General features: G+C 35.5%; 1 long non-coding RNA gene across 1 annotated transcript in view; it reads left to right on the top strand.

The window, feature by feature from the left end:
• The window catches only part of LOC108447381, a 9,007-nt gene extending 4,150 nt beyond the window's left edge, over positions 1–4,857 (top strand). Inside the window, exon 3 of the long non-coding RNA XR_001862927.1 lies at positions 2,599–4,857. This is a non-coding gene — a long non-coding RNA (uncharacterized LOC108447381). The remainder of the gene's footprint in view (positions 1–2,598) is intronic.
• The last annotated feature ends 5,809 nt before the right edge of the window (positions 4,858–10,666 follow it).

The raw sequence follows: 10,666 nt of genomic DNA, 5'->3' as shown, positions 1-10,666 counted from the left end.
TGAACAGTAGATGTGAGAACAGGCAACAAGAAGAGGAAACAGAAGCAATCCATATACCAATACATTTTTTTTAATGTCCTAAATACCATGAAATGTTACATTTACCTAGTTATACTCTGGTGCAGGTGACCTAAGAGATGAATATTTTTTAGAGTGCTTTAAATTGTTTTGAATATATTACACAGTGTACAATAATTTCATTAATTGAATTAATAATCACCTCTGCTGTATATTATTACCTAATTTTCTAAGCTTTAATAGATCAAAATCAAAAAACAGCAACCTTTTAACTACAGGATATACAAAAGGTAAAACATTATAACATGTACAACCAGCATTTCTGTGGCTGTAGGGTAGATGCTTTGTGTCAGATAACTATGAAATCTTTTGCTATTGGTGGTGACTATGTAGTCCATACAGCAAATAGAGTCTGGAAAATGGCTCATGTCTTCAAAAAATAGCCGTATAGGGCTCAGTTAATTGGTGAAAGGTGAATCTGTAGTAGCACTTGAGACAGAAGTTGGATATGTGGCAACACGATGAAGTTTGAGGCAACCTAGAAAAAGAAATATATTTACATGGTAAATGTGAATGGGACATAGAAGACACTGTCAGTCTTAGCTGTTTAACATGGTCATGGTAGAGCAGGGGATCCTAAGGGTCTTTAACATACTACTTTGGGAACGTAAACTCAGATACCTGCTAGAATCTCAGGACATTAACTTTTGAACATGCAGATGCTGAAAGTAAGCACCTAATATGAAAGCTAGGTGTTTTAATGTCACCTAAATTTTTTGATCCTCTGTGGATCAAAATCTCCAGTTCTAATCTTAGAAGTTCTGAGCTCATAAAAACTGAACCTACCAAACTGATTGATGAAATACATGGCAGAAAAGTAACAAAAGCTATTTTATAGATTGCATGAAGTAATAAAAGAGTAATTGAACAAGGTGAAAAATAACATCACTTCTGTAGAATATAACATGCACCGAGTGAAAATAGAAGTTGTATTGGTTTCTTAATGATGCCTTGTCTGAGCAGAGGAAAAGAGTTATCTTCCTTGAAAAAAACAAAGGATTTTGTTGGACTGATGACTAACTACCATTGTCAATATTTGCTTAAAATTTCAGAAGTAAATTGGTCATGTAACTGTTTTAATGAAATTTACTTCTGGTCTGACTTATGGTGTGTAAAGCAGAAACAATAAATACACTAGAATTCGATACAACTAAGAAAACTGAATCAATTGGAATCAAAATTCCAGTCGAGGTATTCTATAATGTTTTACTTTCCTCCTCTGCATGTTGCTTACTATCAACTTACAATCATATATATTTAAGTCAAAATGGGCACACAAAAACTATTTTGAATAGCACACTAAAATATAGTTGATTTTTTTAAAGCATTACCTCAAATGCCTGTTAACATTATGTAGTACATTAAATAATTTTATATACTAGAGTCTGCAATTTATACTAAATAATATAGTGTTTAAATACCAAGAAAAAATGTTATTCTCTGTGTAGGTGCAATAATATTTTTTTACTGCTGTTAGAAGCTTATAAACAAAGTAGATGACGGAAGATAGAGGACAACCAGACATGACAGGAAAACAGAAAACATGTTATTTTTCTGAGGTTTTTGTCTTCTAAGCTTAATTAAAAGAAAAAACCCCTATATATCGGGGAAAAAAGCAAAAAAGAAAAAAATTAGTGACACTAAATAGCACGTGACAATAGGAAGAGAAGAAGTCATCATGAAAAAGAGGGAACTAAGGGATAAATTTAAATGTATTAAAGAATATAGTAAAAGAACACATAAATGTGATAAAGAAACAAGAACAGCATTTTCTGCAGTTTCAAAAAAGAATCATAGAATACCTGCCCTAGTGGTTTTATTCACTGGTCTGGCTCATATTCATTGCTAAAACTGCCAATTTTTTAATTAATATTTATCTTCAGGCTGAGATACATGAGTTTATGTTTACAACACAGGTGTCTGCGCCTGCATATCACCATGCTTTTTTCAGTTGTGTAATCACAGATGTCTGGTGCCATTTCACATGCCCAGGGTTGTCTGAAACTTCAAAATGTGACAGATAGGTTGCAGACTTTACAGGTTAAGTTCCTGATTACTTATATTTGTTTTGTGTGTTTTTCAGTGTGAACTTCATCAGGTATGTCATAGAATTGTAGAATCATAGGATAATGGAATCACAGAATTATTGAATGGTTTAGGTTGGAAGGGATCTTTAAAAATACCTAGTTCCAACCCCAGTGCATATGACCAGGGACATCTTTCAGTAGATCAGGTTGTTCAAAGTCCCATCAAACCTGTCCTTGAACACTCCCAGTGATGAGCCAACCACAACTTTTCTGGGTGGCCTGTTAGAGTAACTCACCACATGCATTGTGAAACATCTCCTCTTTATGTCCAATATAAATCTACTCTCTCTAGGTTTCAAATCACTTCCCCTTTTCCAGGCCTTTGTACAAAGCCTCTCTCCATCATTTTGATAAGCCCTTATGCATTCGAAGGCCATAGTAAGGTCTCACTGGAGCCTTCTCTTCTCCAGACTGAACATTCCAACTCCTTCAGCCTTTTTTCACAGGAGAGCTGTTCCAGCCCTATGACCATTTTCATAGTCCTTCTCTGGACCTGCTTTGACATTTCCATGTCTTTCTTTTGCTGTGGAGCTCCAAACCTGGATGAAGTACTACAGCTGTGGGCTCACAAGAGGGAAGTGAGAAAAGGAGAACCACAGTTGGAGATTGCCCATACGCTTGTGCAGAACTTTATACTTGCTGAACTTCATGGGTTTCTCATGGTCCCAGTTCTTAAGGCTGTCAAGACCCTTCCCCATGATGTCCCTTCCCTCGAGCAGACCACCTGCACTGATCAACTTGATGCCTGTCACAAGCAAACTTGCTGAGGGTGTTCTCAATACCACTGTCTGTGTCATTCCACTAAGGGGGATAAATGCATACGAAGCATTCAATAGTTTTGACTATGCCTCTATTACCAGGTTACAAAACCTTAGTTTAGATGCATTAGTTTAGCTGTATTTTTTTGTAAATAGTGAAGAGTTTAGTTAGATATAGACTGGGGTTTTATTTGTGTTTTTTTAAGTGCTAAGGATGATACGTTGTCAGTGATGTGAAGAAATAGTGAAGCATCATTAACGGTTATTTAATCAAAACTCACTGTATTCTGTCCAGTCATTTTCATTCTTCAGAATTCAGTAAAATTTTAATATTAATCTGAATTGTCTGCCATCTATCAGTCATGTAATCCTGAAGTCTATTTGAATTAATATTTTCTAAAATGCTTTATATTAATTTATTCAGTAGTTCTAATAAACAGCTGAATTGATCCAGAAATAACAGGTCTTTTTGATTGCTTTTGTGTTTTAATGTCAGCCTCCATTAATCTGCTGTTTAGCTATTGTGAGCTTAATTTTTTGAGTAACATGATAAAGCACTGAGGTATATATCTAGTCATTCACATAAATTTAATAGTGAAAGACATATATTTTAATTTATATTCTTAGTAATTACTGTTTAGTTAAAAAAGTAAAGAACTTCTGAAAGAAGGATTTAACATATAAAAAATCAAACCTTAAGCGTTCATCTTTTCATTTATAAAAAAAAGCCCCAAAACTAAACAACAACAAAAAGAAACAAAAAAACAGGCTGAAAACACAACCCCTATCATTAACAACAGTTTTGTCAATTACTAATTTGTAATTAGCCTGGTTGTACTGGACTGAAATTAGTATAATGATCTGCACTACTTAACTTGCCAAAAAACTCCCTCTTCATCATCTGTTACCTCCAATGATTTCCTAAAAGTTTACATGGAATATTAGTGGGCACATTTTAAACAGCTGAAATCAGGTTTTCATACTTTCCTTCTTTACTGAATAGTATTTTATATGAAAACTATTCAATACCAGATAGAAAAATAGACTGATTAAAAATGTTTAAACAATTTGTATGGTGTCTGTTGTACAAGGAAATATAGTTGAGTAACAATTTTCTGGTTTTTAATAGTCTGCTGACATTGAGGTTAATGGGATTTCTTGGCTAAGACCAGAAAAAAATTTATGTACAAAGACTGCAGGATAGCGCCGAATTGCTATGCATTTCAAAAGCTTTTCATTGCAATATATAAATGTGGTGATGTATCCAAAAATATTACTGCACATATAGTTGGATACTGAAAAAAACATCAGGCATTGCCTTCTCATATAAAACTTTACTGATGAAATGTGAATGGGTTTTGCATATATTTAAAAGCTCAGACATTTCAATTAAATTTATAAAAAGGGGGCTGGTTTTGTTTTGATTTGATTTGATTTACTTACATGGAGTCAGCAACAGTGAAAGAATCCACATAGCTTTTAGAATCATATAATCACAGAATCACAGGTTTGAAAAGACCTCTAAGATGATTAAATCCAGCTGTAAACCTGACACTGCCAAGTCTACTGCTAAACTATGTTCCTAAGAACCACATCTTCACCTCTTTTAAATACTTCCAGGTATGATGACTCAACCACTTGCATGAGCAGCCTGTTTGAATGTTTGACAGTCCTTTTGATGAAGAAATTTTTCCTAATATTCAATCTAAACCTCCTCTGGTGCAACTTGAGGCCATTTCTCCTTGTCCTGTCAGCTTTAACCTGAGAGAAGAGAATGATCCCCACCTCGCTACACACTTCTCTCAGGTAGTTGAAGACCGTAGAAAGATCTCACCTGAGCCTCCTTTTCTCTCATCTAAACAGCCTCAGCTCCCCCAGTTGCTCCTCATTAGACCTGTGCTACAGACCAGCTCTGCTTCCCTTCTCTGGACATGATCCAGCACCTCAATGTCTTTCTTGAAGTGATGGGCCCAGAACTGAACACAGGACTTGAGGTGCAACTTCACCAGTGCTGAGTAAAAGGGGACAATCACTGCCCTGGTCCTGCTGGCCACAATATTTCTGATACAGGCCAGGAGGCCATTTGCCTTGGCCATCTGGGCACACACTGGCTCATGTTTGGGTGGCTATTGACTAACACCCACAAAGGCCCTTATTCTAGGCAACTTTCCAGCCACTCTTCCCCTAGACTGCAGCAGTGCATGGGGTTGTGAGCTAAGTGCAGGACCTGACACTTAACCTTGTTGAACCTTGTGCAGCTGGTCTCTGCCCATCAATCCAGTCTGTCCAGATTCCTTTGCAGAGACTTCCTGCCATCAAGCAGATCAACATTCCCACCCAACCTGTTTCCATCTGCAAACTGAATTCTCTCATCTAAATTATTGGTAAAGATGTTAAACATATCTGGCCCCAATACTGAGCCCTGAGGAACACCACTAGTGACTATTTGTCAGCTGGATTTAACTCCATTGACCACCACTCTCTGGGGCCAGCAGTTCAGACAGTTTTTTAACCAGTGAAGAATCCACCTGTCCAAGCCATGGGCAGCCAGTTTCTCCTGGAGAATCCTGTGGAAAATGGTGCCAAAGACTCTTCTGCAGTCTAGGTAAACAACATCCACAGCAGCACTCAAGATGATACACTCCATAACCTTCCCCAGGGGTCAGACTGACCAGCCTGTTCCCTAGATCCTCCTTTCAGAGCTTACTGCAGATGAGTGTCACATTTGTTAACCTCCAGACAACAAGGATCTCCCTGGTTAACCAGGACTGCTGGTCGATGGCAGAAAGTGGCTCAGTGAGTTTCCTAGGAGATAAGCATACAGGAGAATGCAGAAATTATACTACCTTCTGATGTAGTTGGTGTTTCTTCACCTTCCTCAGGTATCTATCTTGACACCAAGAACTCTGGTGCTAGCTGGGGGGTTTTTTTGTATAGTATTACTCTCATACTTAAATACTTCACTTTACTGTAAATGTGATCTGTACATTTACTGAAAAGATGGAAATAAAGATTGTTCATGAATAATCTTCTAGACACACACCATATCTGCAGATTAGTAGTAAATTGAGGAAAATTTGTTTACCCTTAAGGTGCAATGAAAGAGCAGTGGAGATGCCTAAATATCATTGACTAGTGCCATTTTAGATCATGCAAGACACACAACACGAGCTTAGGGCTGGAGAGTGAGATTACAGGACTGTGGGACACTGGAACACTGGGATTTTTCTTGAGCAGCAGCTCAGGGCCAGGTACGATACCCCAGAGCATCTTAACTGTCACTTTATACTTAGTCCCCTGAATTCCTCTCCTAGGCTGTTAGTCTGTGGTTTAGAGGCCCTAGGTTTCTTGTTTCATTTGAACATTGAGAGTCAAAGGTGACTTGAAAAAATTACAGGTACGTTATATTTCTGCTTCCCAACTTGTGGGCCTTTGATAGCAGCTAGCTGTAAACAGGTATCAATGAGTTTTTAATGCTCCAGTTGGCAACACCTGACCCTTCAGATGGTTGTAAAATATGCTTTCAAATAATCTCCGTAGGGCTGTGGTTTGAAAGGGAGGTTTACCATGGCCTGATAGCAACTAGTGATTCATGAATTTCTCTGAACAGGATTTACAAGGAAATTGGATATCATTATGAAGCCGCTGTTTTTACCAGCTCTGACCTAGGTCAGAGTGGCTTCAGAGTGTTAATGATTATGTTTGCCTGTCTCAAGCAAATTGCTTGTGAATGACTTTGTGACAAAAAATTACTTTAAATAGGTACTGTTTATAGCACGCTGCAAGTTGTTAGCATGTTTGCTGACCACAAATCTTAGAAGGGGTTTAATATAATTCCTGACTGAATACAAAGAAGCAAATAATAAAGCTATGAAACACAAAAATCTTTCTTTTTTGTATGCATTTTGTAGGGGAAAATACTATCAATTTTTATGAGACTACCTTTGAGGATTAGACTACTTTATAGTCCAATGTCTGAATAAAAAAATGAATATATGATAACCTCTTGTGATGCAGCAGTCAAAAAAATACGAGGATATTTTTCTTTATGCCAAAACTTTCATTTCTGACAGGAGTGTCATATTTTCCAACATGTAACTTCTATCTGAGAGCAATTTTAAGTATAAAAATTCTAGATTTACACAAAACATATGGGATTATTTTGGTTTAACATGAATAATTATTTCTGTTCTATTTCTTCCAAAATGACATCTGAAATCCTTCTCACTATTTCATTTGTGCATAACTAGAGAGATATACACAGTTCCTGGAAGTCTGTAGAAGTTACAGTGTTCTAACTTTCAAGTCAGTGTTGCTCTTATGAGAGAGGTGGAACTTGAGGTCACCAGGGGATCTCAGAACAGACAATGCATTTCCATGGGACCTCACTGTTTTGTGCAGCATTATCGTTTCTTCAGTTATTTCTGAATTCTTGAACTTACATGCAATTATACACTGAATGCTTCCTTGAATTAACATTTAGAAACTAAAATTCCAGCAGGATAATATGAAAATGCTGTATATTATATATTTTATACTGATATTGTGGCTTTGGCTAAGTGTGGACTTTCAACTGCAAATTTTTTAGCATTTACTCTCTAAGCCAGAATCTAAATTAAACTGAAACAAAACTGTTGCTTTAATTTAATCTGTTCTTTATTCTATTTTCTAATCAAAATAATGCAGTTATATGTTGCGTAAAAGCTGACACACTTTTTGCCAGGAAAATTTATGGAATTCTCTGTTTTCAATACTGGGCCAGAATTTTGTGTGGCTGATATTATTAGCATGCTTTCCAACAAATCCTGCTAAAACCTCCTGCCACAAACAAAATGAGATGTTACTTGTCTGAAACAATAGGCTCCAAATTCTACTTATTTCATTTTTATGCCTGCAAATCATTGTAAGTTCCAATAAGTGAATAAATGGTTTTACTTTCTTCAACTTTTGCCTCATAAAAGTAAGGCTAAATTGTATTATATGAAAAATTGCTTGAGCATCAGAACTAACTGCAGTTGCTGTTAGTTCAACAGGTGGGCAAAGATTCACATAGAGAATATAAGGGCTTGAACTAAATATCTTCAAAAAACAAGTTTGCATCAGGCCCCAAAAAGGTTTTGGTTGAGGCATTGTCTAAAGGATTTAAATTGAACTCATGCTCAATTAAACATTACTGTCTAAATTGCTAATTGCTATTCTTTTTATCATGTATTCTTTCCTTCACTTACCTTTCCCTCAATCACAGTTATACATGGTTATGCCTTCTCTCTCAAGGTATGTGGGTCTCTCTTTACTAGTATTGTAATTCCTGAATAAATACTCAGACTAATAATTTCCAACAGCTTCTTTGATAATTATGCTCCTCTTCACAATGTGCATGTTACAAGACTCAATAGGAAAAGCATGCAGCAATCAGAGTCACATACAAACTCTCATATGTATGTCCAACAAAGTGGTTGTCCTCATCTCTGTTTTTTACAGCCGGCAAGAGGAAGTGCTTCATACTGAATGGTTATCCCTTTGGAAAGGGTCGCCTCTATTCTTCATTAATAAAATTTTCAAGCCAAAGCTTGTTTTGATTTCCACAGCATTTATTCTGTCATGGGGGAATAGAAAATGGTTTCATTTTTTATTTTTGTTTTGTCATCTTTCTTATCAGTTGTTGCAAAGAAGAAAGAGAGCACATTGGTATATGCTATCCTTCTTTTCTACCCTTGCTTCAGTAGGAGGGCAGTACAGAGTTTAAAAATTAATTGAATGTAATGCAGTTTTCAAAATGGCATAATAAATGTGAGCAATAGCTTGCAAAGATATGGAGCAAAGAGAATATAAAAGAATATTCTTCTTTGGCTCTATTTCTGTGCTTTCCTAAAGAACCTTCAGGCTGTATAAAGCCTCCTTTATCTCACAAGGAGACCATGCACAGCTACCCTAACATCACAAATAAACTTTGTTTATATTTTTCTTTCATTGTTCAAAGTTTCAGTGTTTCCATTTATTGAATCTAAAATCACACATCATCACTGAAGAGGTTTTCAATTTTTTTATTTGAGCACTTGCACTTTTTAAACACCGTGTATTTTTACATTTTCCATGTTACTTCCCATACTACTGAAAAAGAATGGTTCATATGCTGTCTGTGTCCTAAACCATGAGGAATAAAATAGTATACTGTTATGGAATAATTTGCATCTACAAATTTTGTCGCTATTGTTAAGAGAATTAGTTTCAGGAGTCAAAAAAGGTGTTGTTGGTCTTTAGGGACAAAATATTTTCAGAAAAAAAGATAAAAACATCTCCTTGCGAGAAGCCCCCTTGCACGAAAATACAGAACCCTCCATGTCGTGCATGAATGACAGCCGAGACAGGGTCCCTGATCTGTCCATCTCTCCTTCACAGGTCTGCTCTGAAGGCACAGTATCATTAAGTCTTGTCCCAAGTTTAATAATCACACTCCTGTCCAGTGTATATGTCTTTTTCTATTTGTACTTGATTGTGAGTTGATAGAAATGTAAGAAAAGGTGTTATTGATGAATGTGTAGTTCATATAATTTATGCAATGTCATTCGTTCATTTTTCCATTATTTTGTCTGTTTTCAAGTGTGATTTAAAATGCCTCCAGCCTAGAGTTTTGTTGGTTGGTTTCAGAGAAAATTGGCAGAGTGAAAAGCAATATGTTTAAATAAACAGTGTTTTAATTACTTGGAAATTCTTAAACTCTTCCATTTCCAAGTAATCCACAAAATAATGTGCAATATTCAGTAGCTATGGATGAAATAAATTTTTCTATTTTCAGATATGAAGGCAGAATGGCATGAATAATTTGATTTTGGGACATTAGATGTCGTTCTTCGTTGCAGATTTTTTTAAGATGCATTTAGCTATTAGATCATACAGATAATAACAGCGTATTTGTTTAAAATTTGTTTATGATTTTCACAACTCTCCAAGAGATGGTCTTTGTTATATTTTATCTTAATTCAGGGATTTCCACTGACAAAAGTAATACAAAGGGTAGTTTTTACAAAGACAATATCTCAGGTTAATTGAATAATTTCGTATCAGTTAAATCACAAGGAAGAAGGTGCTCTTAATGATGAAAAATTGTCTGCTTTTAAACTGGCATTTGAACAAGACATTTATTATCAAAGAATATAAATATTCTTTTGTGTATGCTTTGCTTTAAACCCAAAAATTAACTAAATTCAACAGAATGAGTAGTACAAAAAATTATTAGTGTAATAATATATGCAAAATCATCACCTTAGATACACAGTATAAGTCTAAAAATTTTATTGCTCAATTAAACAAATTTGTAACTAACCTAAAGTTGATTTTGGTCAGAGACAATGAATGCAATGGTTTCTTAAGGAAAAAACCCAACAAAACTTAATCAGTGCTTAGATGTTCAAAATATTAATGAGATTTTATGAAACAATTGGAAGTGCTAAAATGTTGTTAGTCTTTCTCAGTCTGTCTTATTATTTCTGAATCTTTTAATATATGTGCATATTATGAAAATTTAATGTCACACAGTGTCCATTGTTGCCCATTGCTAAAGGCAAGATATTTGATAGATGTCACATAACTGCATAAAATCAGGATGTAAAAGTCCAAAGAATTTAGTTGTGGGTTTGCTTTTTGTTTTTTTTGTTTGTTTTTCTTTTTAACTAGGTGTCTAACGGTCAATAATTTAGCCTTTTGCCTGGCCATGGACAATTAAGAGACACTTTCTATGAACTT

Source organism: Corvus brachyrhynchos, unplaced genomic scaffold (assembly GCF_000691975.1).
Source record: "Corvus brachyrhynchos isolate BGI_N302 unplaced genomic scaffold, ASM69197v1 scaffold83, whole genome shotgun sequence".
Taxonomy (NCBI): domain Eukaryota; kingdom Metazoa; phylum Chordata; class Aves; order Passeriformes; family Corvidae; genus Corvus; species Corvus brachyrhynchos.
The sequence above is the reverse complement of the archived record's forward strand: the minus strand, read 5'-3'. Positions and strand labels throughout refer to the sequence as shown.